Source organism: Pipistrellus kuhlii, unplaced genomic scaffold (genome assembly GCF_014108245.1).
Source record: "Pipistrellus kuhlii isolate mPipKuh1 unplaced genomic scaffold, mPipKuh1.p scaffold_m20_p_62, whole genome shotgun sequence".
NCBI classification, from domain to species: Eukaryota; Metazoa; Chordata; class Mammalia; order Chiroptera; family Vespertilionidae; genus Pipistrellus; species Pipistrellus kuhlii.
Genome location: NW_023425565.1, coordinates 1,761,903 through 1,775,861, shown reverse-complemented (window position 1 = coordinate 1,775,861; position 13,959 = coordinate 1,761,903).

The following is a 13,959-nucleotide window of genomic DNA, read 5'->3' as shown; positions in this document are numbered from 1 at the left end:
TTTCTCAAAGTTGAAAATTTGCGTATGAAAAGACTTTCAAAAAATGAAGAGACTCCACAGAATGGGAGAAGATATTTGTAAAGCATACATCTAATAAGCAATAAATATCTGGAATACAGAAATAACTCCTACAACTCAACAACATAACAACTCAATTCAAAAACTGGCGAAGGACTTAAATAGGAATTTCTCTAAAGATGATATACAAATGTCTAGTAAGCACATAAAAAGGTGATTAATGTCAGTAGTCATTAGGGAAATGTAATCAAAACCGTAATAATATACCATGTCACACCCATTTGTATGGCTATATTTTTAAACATGGAACATAACAAGTGTTGGTGAGGATGGAGATATGGAAATCCTCACACATTACTCATGGAAGTATAAAATGGTGCAGCCACTTTGCAAAACAGTTTGGCAGTTCCCCAAAAGGTTAGACCTAGAGTTACCATATGATCCACCTATTCCCACCTAGTTTACACTTAAGGGAATTAAAAGCAGGGACTCGGATATTTGTACACCAAGGTATATAGCAGCATTATTCATAATAACCAAAAGGTGCAAACAACCTGTGTCCATCAGCAGATGAATGAATAAACAAAATGTGGTCTAGCCATACAAAGGGATAGTGTCCTCTACTAGAGGCCCGATGCACGACATTCATGCAAGGGGCTTGGTCCATGCAGCCCTGGTTTCGTCCACAAGTTCGTCCGGACGGTTGTTCTGCCATCCAGTCTAATTAGAATATTACCCCTTTAATATATAGGATAATAAAAGCCTAATATGCAAATTGTCCCCTCAACCAGGAGTTTGACCAGGAATTCAACTGCTCACTATGATGTGCACTGACCACCAGGGGTGGCGTGGGACATAGCAGGTTTCAGGAGACACAGCACTGGCAGCGGGTGGCAGTGGAGGTGCAGCTGGCCCTGATGGGCCCTGACGAGAGTGGAACCATGGCGGGATGTTGGAACAGGTAAGCGGGCAGCGCCAGGCCAAGGTGGGTGTGAACAGGGCCTGATTGCCCCGCTGATCGTCACAGATGGTGACCAGCCACAGTGGCAGGGGGCAGGGCCACTGCCCGGATCCCAAGCACTGAGAGAGCTGGATATGGGCCCGATGACTCAGGCAGAGGGGGGCATGTGGGAGCCTGGGGTCTAGGTGTTGCCCAGGGCCTAGAGTCAGCTGAGACCTGCCCTTCCATACCGCACAGGTTCTTCATTGGCTGTTTGATCGCTGGCTAGGCCTATGGATTGCGCCCATGCATGAATATTGTACACCAGAACTCTAGTCTATATACATAAAAGCCTAAGTGACCATTACGACCAGTCAACCAAACGACTGGTCGCTATGACGTGCACTGACCACTAGGGGGGCAGATACTCAATGCAGGAGCTGCCCCCTGATGGTCAGTGTGCTCCTACAGTTAACTTACTGCAGCTGGCCAACCTCCTGTGGTCCCTCCCCCTGGCTGGCCAGCCTCAATGGCCCTGATTGGGACGGGGCTAAATGGCCCCAATCACTGGCCAGGGGCTAACTGGCCTCAATCACTGACCAGGCCAAGGGATCCTACTCACGCACAAATTTGTACACCTGGCCTCTAGTCTATATACATAAAAGCCTAAGTGACCATTACGACCAGTCAACCAAACAACCGGTTACTATGATGCTCACTGACCACCAGGGGGCAGATGCTCAACATAGGAACTGCCCCCAGGTGGTCAGTGAGCTCCCAGCAGCTGGGCTAACAGCTGGTGAGGGCAGCAGTGGTGACGAGAGCCTCTCCCACCTCTGCAGCAGCGCTAAGGAGCAGCAAACCAAGCGGTAAGGACCAGTGAGCAAGTGGGTGGTAAGGAGCAAGGGGTCCCAGATTGTGAGAGGAATGTCCATCTGCTGGCTTAGGCCTGCTCCCTATGTGGGCCTAAGCTGGCAGGCGGACATCCCCTGAGGGGTCCTGGGCTGCAAGAAGGCACAGGTCAGGCTGAAGGGACACCCCCCCCCCAAGTGCACAAATTTTGTGCACTGGGCCTCTAGTTTAACCATAAAATGGAACAGAATTCTGATACATGCTATACCATGGCTATACCTTGAAGTCATTGTGCTAAGAGGTAACTATCATTCTCCAGAACTTGTCCCAGCCAAGCTGACTGCAGCCCCACCTGACAGATGTGAACTCTGAATAGGTTTGGCGAGACTTGGTCACAGTTACAGTAAAATTCAGCTTCTTTGGACATTCCATCATCTTGCTGCTTTCTCTTTCCATCGATAGATGTTGATCCCTAATGAACATCTTTCACCTTAAATTGTATCTCAGCAGTTGCTTCCTACATCCAGAGAACTCAAATGCTCAAGTGGACCTGGTCAACACCAGCTTGAATTGATGATGCAGCTATTTGGCTAAGATAGAGTTTTACAATTTGATGCCTGCAAGTTTCCCCTCATCACCTCCTGTATACACACAGACATATGAATACTCCATCATGCTCTTAATTCAACTCCTGTCCTCACCCACATGTGGATCATGCTCCTTCATGATTCCTTCTGCCTCGCTGGGATGCTCTTCTCTATCTTCTGTGCCTGAAAAGCACCTGAGCATCCTTCAAAATCCCACCACTACCACTCACTTCATGACGTGCTCTGGGTCCTCCAAACTGGACACTGCCCCGTTAGCTGGTTAAGTGTGCTTCCCCTGCAACATGAACACCTGAGGCCTGTGTCCTCTCCCCCTGGGAAGGCTGCAAGCTAGGCCTGGGTTCCGATTCTGGGTTTCTCCCATATGAGTTATATGACCTCTTTGTGCCTCAGTTTCCACTTCTGTATAATGAGAATAGTGATACCTACCTTGTAATTAGTGAGGCTTATGAGATGAGGAGTTCTTACCATCAGACTTGGAGCAGGGTAAATGCTCAGTAAGTATGTTGGGTTCTTCACCTCCATAATTACTGTGTCTGAACGCCCTAGCTCTGGCACAGAGTTTATTGAATAAAGAACATTTGGGCCAAAGACTCAGCCTATGGCATAGAAAATGAATATGTGGAAGGAGGACCCAAGATGGCTGCACAGGTAAATACCTAACCGGAGCCGCACACAACAATTTCAGTAAAATGCAGTTAAAATACAAAATGGACATTACCCAGAATTACAGGAAAGTCGAATGACTGGAAATTCTACAATGAGAAGGGAAGAGAAAACCAGAAGGAAAATCAGAGGAGCTGTAAAAGCCTAAGGTACGGAGACATGCTGTGTGCGCAGAGAGGACAGAGCCGGAGAGGAGGGGGAGGCTGAGTGCCTGGCTGGCGTTCCCTAGGAGGAAGGAGATAAAGGCTCCAGATTGTGTTGAACCTCAGACCTGACAGCACTGAACCCCAGTTCTAGGCCAGACCCTGGGGACCCAGGCTCATACAGAGGGAGCAATGGCTGTGAGGCGGAATCTCAGAGGAGCGGTGAAGGGCAGAACCCCTGGAGGCGCGCACATTGTGCGCAGAGGACAGACTGTTGACTTGGCTGCTAGATTGTCCTAGCGGGAAGGAGACAAAAGCTTCAGACTGTGCTGAACCCGAGTTCCAACTGCTCTGAACCCCAGTTCTAGGCCAGACCCCGGGTACCAAGGCTCATCCAGAGGGAGCTGGGCTATAAGGCGGAACCCCGGGGGAGTGGCGAAAGGAGGTCCCGGAGGCACGCACATTGCGTGCAGAGAAAGGACTGTTAGCTGTGCTGCGGGATTGCCATGGCGGGAAGAAGACAAAAGCTCTGGACTGCTCTTAACTCCACTTCCAATCCCACTTCCAACTGAACTAAACCCCAGTTCCGGGCTCATTGGGAGAGAGACTAGACTATTTGGTGGCAGGCGAAACTCGAGGGCACCTCACTCTCAGAGGTGCTTGCAGCGAGGACCAAGGGACCCTGAGGAACACTGAGACACAGGAACCTCAAAGGGCGTGGCTGACTAAAGCCAAGGCTGTAGGCTCCACCCTGAAACTCCGCCCCATCCAAGCAGAACACAGAGACTTTTAAGGCTACCAACTCAGGGAAGCTGCGAAAATGGTGAGACAAGGACGTAGATCACAAGCGAGAGTACCAATTGGAGGAGAAACCAAGATGGCGGCATGGGTGAGCAACTGGTCTGCCACTTTCACAACAATTTAAAAATTGAAACTAATATGAAGGACATCTATCATCCAAAACCACAGGAGGGAGGTGCTGGGTAGTTAATAGTCAACAATTGGGAACAATGAGGGACCAATGGGGATCTTAAAATGTGACCAGCTGGAGAAATGGAAGAATAGCAGGCCCGAAGCAGCCAGGCCCGGAGCAGCAGCAGCCAGGTCCAGAGCAGCAGTAGCCAGGCCCTAAGCAGCCAGACCCGGAGCATCCAAGCCCGGAGCAGCAACAGCTGGGCCCGGAGCAGCAGCAGCCAGGCCCAGAGCAGCCAGGCCCAGAGCAGCCAGGTCATGAGCAGCCAGGCCCGGAGCAGCATGTTCCTGCTCATGCATCTGTTAGCTTCCAGTCTTCTGCAAAGTCTTGTGCAGCAAGTCCAAAGACTCTGAGTAAATCTACACCAGCAACAAAAGAGACTCATTTAGTAGCTAAAAATATTAATATGTTCATAATTCTGATTTCTCATTTTGTCGTTTTGCATTGTCATTGTTATTATTTAATAGCCAGAGTTTTGCTCTTGACATTCAAGTTTTGAAAATAGCATGTATGTGGTTTAGTTTTTGCATTGGCATTGTTTGCAATTGTTTTTAATTTTAGAGCCTATTATTGATGTTTAAATTTTTTTTAATTGTTTTACTTTTTAAAAATATATATATTTTATTGATTTTGTACAGAGAGGAAGGGAGCTAGAGAGTTAAAAACATCGATGAGAGAGAGTCATTGGCCAGCTGCCTCTTGCACACCCCCTACTGGGGATATGCTCGCAACCAAGGTACATGCCCTTGACCCGAATCGAACCCAGGTCCTTTTAGTCCCCAAGCCGACACTCTATCCATTGAGCCAAACCGGTCTTGGCTGATGTTTAAATTTTATTTTAATTAGTAAAAAAAGGTGAGATGTAGAGAGCTACCTGAGAAGGCACATGGACATTCTTTTAATTCTTATCAGCTGAGCCCGAGGTCACTGGCAGAATCCTCTTATCAGTGCTGATTTCTTAATCCATATGCTTGGAATGAGGCACAAATAGGACCTTGACTCACCCAGGTCTCGATATGCTAAATCTTGTACCAAAAAATAGGGAGCTTACCCAGATTTTGATGAATGGGATCTGGGCACACTGCAAGCTCCTTTTGACCTTAAACTCCCCTTTGGAAGCCAATTAAAAACAAACAAACAAAAAAAAAAAAAAAAAAAAAAAGGGAATTAAAAAACCTGATGAACAATAGTAACTGTTGAATATAATAGAATCAGAGGTATGGAAGGGGAGTGGACTGATAATTCTCAGGGAAAAGAGGAGTGGGGGTACGGAAAGAGACTGAACATAAATTGTGCACCTATGGATGAGGACAATAGGGGGTGGGGAAAGGGCAGAGAGTGGGGTGGGAACCTGGTGGAGGGGGAAAAATTTAGGAACTTTTGTAATAATATGAACAATAAAGGTTTATTAAAAAAATAAAAATAATAAAAAGAAAAAAGAAAAAAGAAAATGAATATGTGAGGAATGCCATGACATGCACTGTGCTAGCAACTGAGCCAAGTACACCTGTCACCTAAGAGAAGACGTTTTGGAACTCAGACCACAGCTAGACAGTATTAGGCAGAGAGGAGACAGGATTCCAGGAGGAGTCACATGGGCACACAGGTAAGAAAAACTCACCTGTCGGAATTAAAACGAATGACTCAGAGACAGAAGTGTGGTGAAAATGAGACTTTTAATACCTCTCAAGAGCGAGTGTACAACCAGAAACACCTGTAGTACCGAGCACAGCCTATTTATCCAGTCCCTCGTGTGGTTCCTCATTTGCTGACTACTACAGGGTCACCTGTTTCCTCATATGTCACCCAGGTCTTATTGTCTCACATGGGGCCATTTTAAAAAATTGGCCTGAAGCCTTTTCTCATGGCCTCCACCTGCCCCTGTCTAGCTGAGGCAGGTGCACTGGGGTTCCCACATGGTGCTGGCCCAGGTGCACAGTTCTTTGTTCCTACATCCTCTTCCCTCCTCCCTCCATTATGTGTGCCCGGGGACATTCAGCAACCACTTCCATTAGACGTGGCAATGCTGCAGACGGATCCTACAAATTCCCTCCTCTTTTTTTTTTTTTTTTTTTTTTTTTCACTAATTGATCCTATCTTCATTGCTGTTCTAAAATCTGTTGGATTTCTGAGAGGGAGAGGGAAAGAGAGAGCGTCTACACAGGTTCCTCCATTGCCAGTTTCAGAGCAGTTGGAGTGTGAAAGCACATCTCGGGATCCTGTCCATTTCTCTTCCAGTTGGCCCATCATCCTTGCTTGGCTCATGTCTGTTTAACTGTCTACCACATCCCCTCAAGGGACTCTGAATTCTTTTAGGGAAAAGGGCCATAGAGTCTCTTCTGAAACCGCTTCATGCTGAATTGGGATGGAGTTTCCTTTCAGAGCCAAGAGAGCCTTGCTCTCTGTCAGAGGGACCATGAGGCCTGGGCATGGAAGGAGGTGGCAATGGAGACTGGAGGTGGTAATCTCTAAGTGTGAGTAGGGCTTGTAACCTGCTAGAGGCAAAATGTGTTTAAAATTTTCAAAAGTTAGAACAGCAAGAATTATGAAAAATGGTCTGGTGGAAGAAAACAAAACAAAAAACATTTCAGTTATAATCATTCCCTATAGAAATATAATTTTTCTCCCTAAAATCACCCTTATTTTTATTAAAGAGCCAAATTTAGATCAATTTATCTATTGCATTTTGTCTAGTTTCAATTTGGCCTGATTGTTTGCATAAACACAATAAGAATAGCAGTTGACCACACAGGCTCTTCAAAATCTGCTTTGCTGGAATTTCATGATGAGTCTCCATGAGACGCTCAGAGCAGAGAAGCCAAGCCATCCAGCTGCCATCAGTCTTGCATATTAAAATACCTGAAGACTAGGAGGAAGTCCTCAACAAGATCTACACCTGCAGTGGCTCCACCTGTCCCTGCACCCTAGGCTTCAAGGCTCTATGCAGGAGCCTTCCTACTCGTTGTATAACTTGTGCAATGGGGTGGGCGGGCACACCTCGCTGTTCCCATCTCTCTTCACCTGAAAACCAGTGATAGCCAGATATGGCCCAATGCTCCAGTGCCATCCATTTTCAGGGCTACCAGGTGACCAAGCAAGGTTCCAGGCTTTCTCCAAAGTACTCTTTTTGGCTTCAAATCTTCTGGTGACATCCAGAGTCCAGACATGACTCGGATAAGCATGACACTCCAGTCAAAGTCTTGATTAATAAAACCATCATTGGAAACTGATCTTATTGAATTCATACTAAGAAACATATTGCCATGATTCACTCATTAAGAACTGCCAAATTCTGCCAAAACTGATTTGGCTCAATGGATAGAGCATCAGACTAAGGACTGAAAGGTCCCAGATTTGATTCCAATCAAGGACATGTACCTTGGTTGCAGGCACATCTCCAGTAGGGGGTGTACAAGAGGCAGCAGATCGATGAGAGAGAATCATTATATTATATATGAGATAGAATCATATAATCATTATAGAGAGATATTTCTAATTCTCTATCCCTCTCTCTTCCTCTCTGTATAAAATCAATAAAATATATATATTTTAAAACCTGCCAAATTCTGAAGGTACTCAGTAGAGAGAAAAAAATACACAATTTACCAAATTGCTTTAAGAAAACAAAGCTTCGACTCACCTCATGCTATCGGCACCAGCATCCAACTCCTGGCTGATTCCAGACAGACTAGCATCAAAGTCCTACACCAACCCGGATTCGATCACGTCATCGACCAGAGGCAGCTTCAGAACCCAAACCATTATGGCTCCTTCCTTGCCCCAGGAGACACTGTTGCTTGCACAAAGAGCTACGGGCTTGGATGGAGAAATCTCACCATCTTTAAAGGAAAAGTGAATATTGTCAAAGGCTTGAATATCCATAGCCACAGCAACCGCCGAGCAGCTGTGAGCCCCAGAACACCGGTCCTAGGTGGTGCGAACACTTGGACTCAAAGGAGCTCTCCACTGCACTACCAAAAGGAGGGAGAGAACTACATAACCAGACATCCTGAAAAGAGAGACCATGGGGAGACAAAGAAACAGCCCGCATGTGAAACAAGAGCAGGCATCACCAGAAAAGGAAGTAAACAAGTTAAAGGCAAGCAACTTATCAGAGCAAGAATTCAGAGAAATTATCATAAGATGGCTAAAAAGATGGAAGACAAATTTGACAATATGAGTAAGAACCAAGAGGAAATGAAGAAAAACCAAGAAGAAATGAAAAATGACATCGCTACTGTAAAGAACTCAATAGAAAGCATCAAGAGTAGACTAGAAGAAGCAAAGGACTGAACCAGTGAGTTAGAAGACAAGATGAAAAAAAAAATACCCAATTAGAGCAGCTTCTGGAAAAAAATTAAAAAGCAGCAGGAGAGCCTAAGGGAACTTTGGGACAATACAAAACAAACAGTATTTGCATAATAGGGGTTCCAGAAGGAAAGGAAACTGAGGAAGGCATAGAAAACCTGTTTCAAGAAATAATGACAGAAAACTTTCCTGAGATAGAGAAGAAAAAAAACCACTCAAATCCAAAAATCTCGGAGTCCCAAGCAAAATGAATTGAAAAGACCGACACCAAGGCACATTATAATTAAATTGTCAAACACCAACGACAAAGTAAGAATCTTAAAAGCAGCCAGGAAGAGACAGAAAGTTACATATAAAGGAACCTCTGCCGGGACCGGTTTGGCTCAATGGATAGAGCGTCGGCTTGGGGACTGAAGGGCCCCGGGTTCGATTCCGGTCAAAGGCATGTACCTTGGTTGAAGGCATATCCCCAATAGGGAGTGTGCAAGAGGCAGCTGATCGATGACTCTCTCTCATTGATGTTTCTAACTCTCTATCTCTTTCCCTTCCTCGCTGTACAAAAATCAATAAAATAAAATAAAATAAAAATAAATAAATAAATAAAAATAAAGGAACCACCATCAGACTAACAACTGATTTCTCAACAGAAACTCATCAGGCCAGAAGGGAATGGAATGAAATATACAAAGTCATGCAAAGGAAGGGTCTGAATCCAAGAATAAAGTAACCAGCAAGGCTATCAATCAAAATTGAAGGTGAAATCAGGAGCTTCACAGACAAAAAAAAAAAAAAGTAATTTATCACCACCAAACTAGCAATACAAGAAATGCTAAAGCGTCTGCTCTAAAAATAAAAAAGAAATAGGAAGCAAAGAGGAAAACAGGTGTATAGAATAAAAATAATTACCTATCAATAATAACTTTAAATGTAAATGAATTAAATGCCCCAATCAAAAGACATAGGCTAATGGATTGGATAAGAAAACAAGACCCATATATCTGCTATCTATAAGAAACCCATTTCAGAAATGAAAGAGGTGAAATAGCAACAGACCCCACCAAATTCAAAGGATCGCTACAAAATACTATGAACAACTCTATTCCAACAAACTGGACAACCTGGAGGAAATGGACATATTCCTAGAAGAATATAAACTTCCAAAACTCAATCAGGAAGAATCTAAAAATCTCTACAGACCAGTGACTTTGGAAGAAATTGAAGCAGTCATCAAAAAGCTTCCAGCAAACAAAAGCCCGGGGCCAGATAGCTTCACAGGAGAGTTTTACCAAACATTCAAGGAAGAACTAAAACCTATCCTCCTCAGACTATTCCAAAAAATTCAAGAGGAAGGAACCCTTCCAAACTCCTTCTATGAAGCCAGCATCACCCTAATACCAGAACCAGATAAAGACAACACAATGAAAGAGAATTACAGGCCAATATCCCTCATGAACATAGATGCCAAAATCCTCAACAAAATTCTAGCAAATTGGCACATTTTGAGCACATCAGAAAGATCATACACCATGACCAAGTAGGGTTTATTCCAGGAATGCAAGGATGGTACAATATCCACAAATCAATAAACGTGATACATCAAATTGAGAGATAAAAATCACATAGTCATATCGATTGATGCAGAAAAAGCATTTGATAAAATCCAACACTCTTTCCTGATAAAAACTCTCAACAAGGTGGGAATAGAAGGATCATATCTCAATATAATGAAAGCTATATATGATAAACCCACAACAAAAATCATATTCCATGGGCAAAAACTAAAACCAGTCCCTCTAAGAACAGGAACAAGACAGGGATGCCCACTCTCATCACTCCTGTTTGACATAGTACTGGAATTACTAGCCATTGCAATTAGACAACAAGAAGAAATAAAAGGCATCCAAATTGGAAAAGAAGAAGTAAAATTGTCCTTATTTGCAGATGACATGATATTGTACATAAAAAAACCAAAAGACTCCATCAAAAAACTAATAGACTTTAATAAATGAATTCAACAATGTAGCAGGATACAAAATTAACGCCAAGAAATCTTTGGCCTTTCTATACATCAATGGTGAACTTACAAAAACAGAGACTAAAAAAGCAATCCCATTTACCATCGCACCAAAATAATTAAGATACTTGGGAATAAACTTAACTAAGAAGGTAAAAAACCTATACGTAGAAAACTACAGGACACTGAAAAAAGAGATAGAGGAAAATGTAAACAGATGGAAGAACATACCATGTTCATGGATTGATAGAATCAATATCATCAAAATGTCCATACTTCCCAAAGCAATCTATAGATTCAATGTACTCCCCATTAAAATACCAATAGCATATTTCACAGACCTAGAAAGAACTCTCCAAAAATTCATCTGGAACAAAAAAAAGACCCCGAATAGCCACAGCAATCCTGAGAAAAAAGAATAATGTAGGAGGGATCTCAATACCAGACTTCAAACTATATTACAAAGCCACTGTTCTCAAAACAGCCTGGTACTGGCACAAGAACAGACATATAGATCAGTGGAATAGAATAGTGAATCCAGATATCAACCCAAATCACTATGCTCAATTAATATTTGACAAAGGAGGCACAAACATACAATGGAGTCAAGACAGTCTCTTCAATAAATGGTGTTGGGAAAATTGAACAGATACATGCAAAAGAATGAAACTAGATCAACTTACACCATACACAAAAATAAACTCAAAATGGATACAGGACTTAAACATAAGATGGGAAACCATAAAAATACTAGTGGCATCCACAGGAAGCAAAATCTCAGACATATGCCAAAAAAACTTCTTCACTAATACTGCCCCTAGGGCAATGGAAGCTAAAGAGAAAATAAACAAATGGGACTACATCAAAATAAAAGCTTTTTTTTTTTACAACAAAAGAAACCATCAACTAAACAACAAGAAAGCCCATCGTATGGGAGAACATATTTGCAAATGTTATCACTGATAAAGGTTTAATCTCCAACATCTACAAACAACTTATACAACTTAATAAAAGGAAGATAAGTGATCCAATTAAAAAATGGGCAATGGACCTAAATAGAATCTTTTCAAAAGAATACAGAAGGAAGGCCAAGAGGCACATGAAAACATGCTCAAAGTCACTAATTATCTGAGAGATGCAAATCAAAACGACAATGCTGTATCATCTCACACATGTCAGAATGGCTATCATCAGCAAATCAACAAACAACAAGTGTTGGCAAGGTTGCAGAGAAAGAGGAATCCTCATGCAGACTGGTGCAACCACTGTGGAGAACAGTATGGAATTTCCTCAAAAAACTGAAATCAGAGGCAGCTGATTGATGATTCTCTCTCATTGATGTTTCTAACTCTCTGCCCCTCTCTCTTCCTCTCTGTAGAAAATCAATAATATATATATATATTTTTAAAAAAGATTGTTGCTAGAGTGTTGAGTTTGACAGTTGAATAGTAGCCAATTTCTCAGAGGAAATTAATGTGGCTAATGGAAATAAATGAATATTCTATAAAAACTGATTGTACTTTACAAAAAGCTGTTCCTAAAGTGTTAACAAAAATTCTTATTGGCAGAGTGTCTCATGGTAAAATTGCATAACATGATATGAACCTGAAGCAGTTATAGTTTAGCACAAATAATTAAAATATAAAAGCTATCAAGACTACATTATAGCCGAAACCAGTTTGGCTCAGTGGTAGAGCGTCGGTGTGCGGACTGAAAGATCCCAGGTTTGATTCTGGTCAAGGACATGTACATTGGTTGCAGGCACATCCCCGGTAGGGGAGATGCAGGAGGCAGCTGGTTGATGTTTCTCTCACATCGACATTTCTAGCTCCTGTCTCTCTCCCTTCCTCTCTGTAAAATATCAATAAAATATATTTTAAAAAAGACTACATTATAAAATTTACAAAAGTCTCCTGTTATTTAAATTAAAAAAGGGGGTGACAGTGGAAGAATATCATGTAAGGAAAAATATCTTGTGAATAATTTACACCTAAAAAATTTGTACTTTAGAAAATTAACCTTCATTTGAAATGCTAACAGAAAGATACCCATGAAAATACACACATGGTGTCAAAACAATCCAGAGGAAATCATTGGGGGGGGTGGGGGGGAAGAGAGAGAAAGTGAAAAAGAATCCCAAGTCAAATTTATAGAAAATATCCCTTTATTAACTTTTGGTTGAGAATATGTTTGTATATTTTCAGAAAACAACTCTGAGACCATCTGGAATCTTGTAACAGATAGGAATAGACAGAAGTGCTCCAGCCATGAAGACAATTCAGAGATGGAAGATGCTGATGACACCTCGCCATACCAGCAGACAGCAGCTGCGAGTTGCTGAAGAATGCCTAGGACCAAACCAGAGACGGTCAGACCTGCATCACCACCATTTGTTCACCAACCAGATCTGAAATAGCATGGCTGACATGTACACATAAGGAACTATTTGACATTGAAATTGGGACTCAAAAGAACTGTTGGCCCAGAAAGGAACTCACTACAGACAGATTCATTTGCCTCTCAGCATGGCCATTATGGCTTGTCTCAGTTTAAGTTCTTACAAGGGTATTTCTTAGATCACATGATCTCACACATCTAGAGGAAATGATGAACAACATAGACTGATGAACAAAAACAGACCCAGAGAAAGAGAAGCAGCGAACAGACTTTCAAACCTCAGAGGGAAAGTAGGAGAGGGTGGGGGTAAAGGGGAAGAGATCAACCAATGGACTTGTGTGCATGCATATGGGCCTGGCCAGTGCCCATGGACAATGGGGGAGTGAGGGCATATGAAGGGAAGGATTTGGGATGGGATTGTGGGGATGAGGACAATTATGTGATACCATAATCAATAATTTTAAAAAAAGGTATACCTAAATCCTATCAAATAAAAATTGCAAGCATTCTACTTAAAAAAAAAAAAAAAAAAAAAAAAAAAACTGAAAAGAGAACTCCCATTTGACCCAGTAATCCCACTCCTAGGAATATATCCTAAGAAACTAGAAACACCAATCAAAAAGGATATATGCACCCCTATGTTCATAGCAGCACAATTTACAATAGCTAGGATTTGGAAACAGTCTAGGTGCCCATCAGCAGATGATTGAATCACAAAAGTATGGTACATCTACACAAAGGAATACTATGCTTCCACACAAAAAAAAGGGGGGGGGGATTCTTTTTTTAAAAAAATATATATATATATTATTGATTTTTTTTACATAGAGGAAGAGAGAGGGAGAGTTAGAAACATCGATGAGAGAGAATCATCGATCAGCTGCCTCTTGCACACCCTCTACTGGGGATGTGCCCGCAACCAAGGTACATGCCCTTGACCGGAATCGAACCCGGGACCCTTCAGTTTGCAGGCCGACCCTCTATCCACTGAGCCAAACTGGTTTCAGCAAGAAGGAATTCTTATAATTTGCAGCGACCTAGAT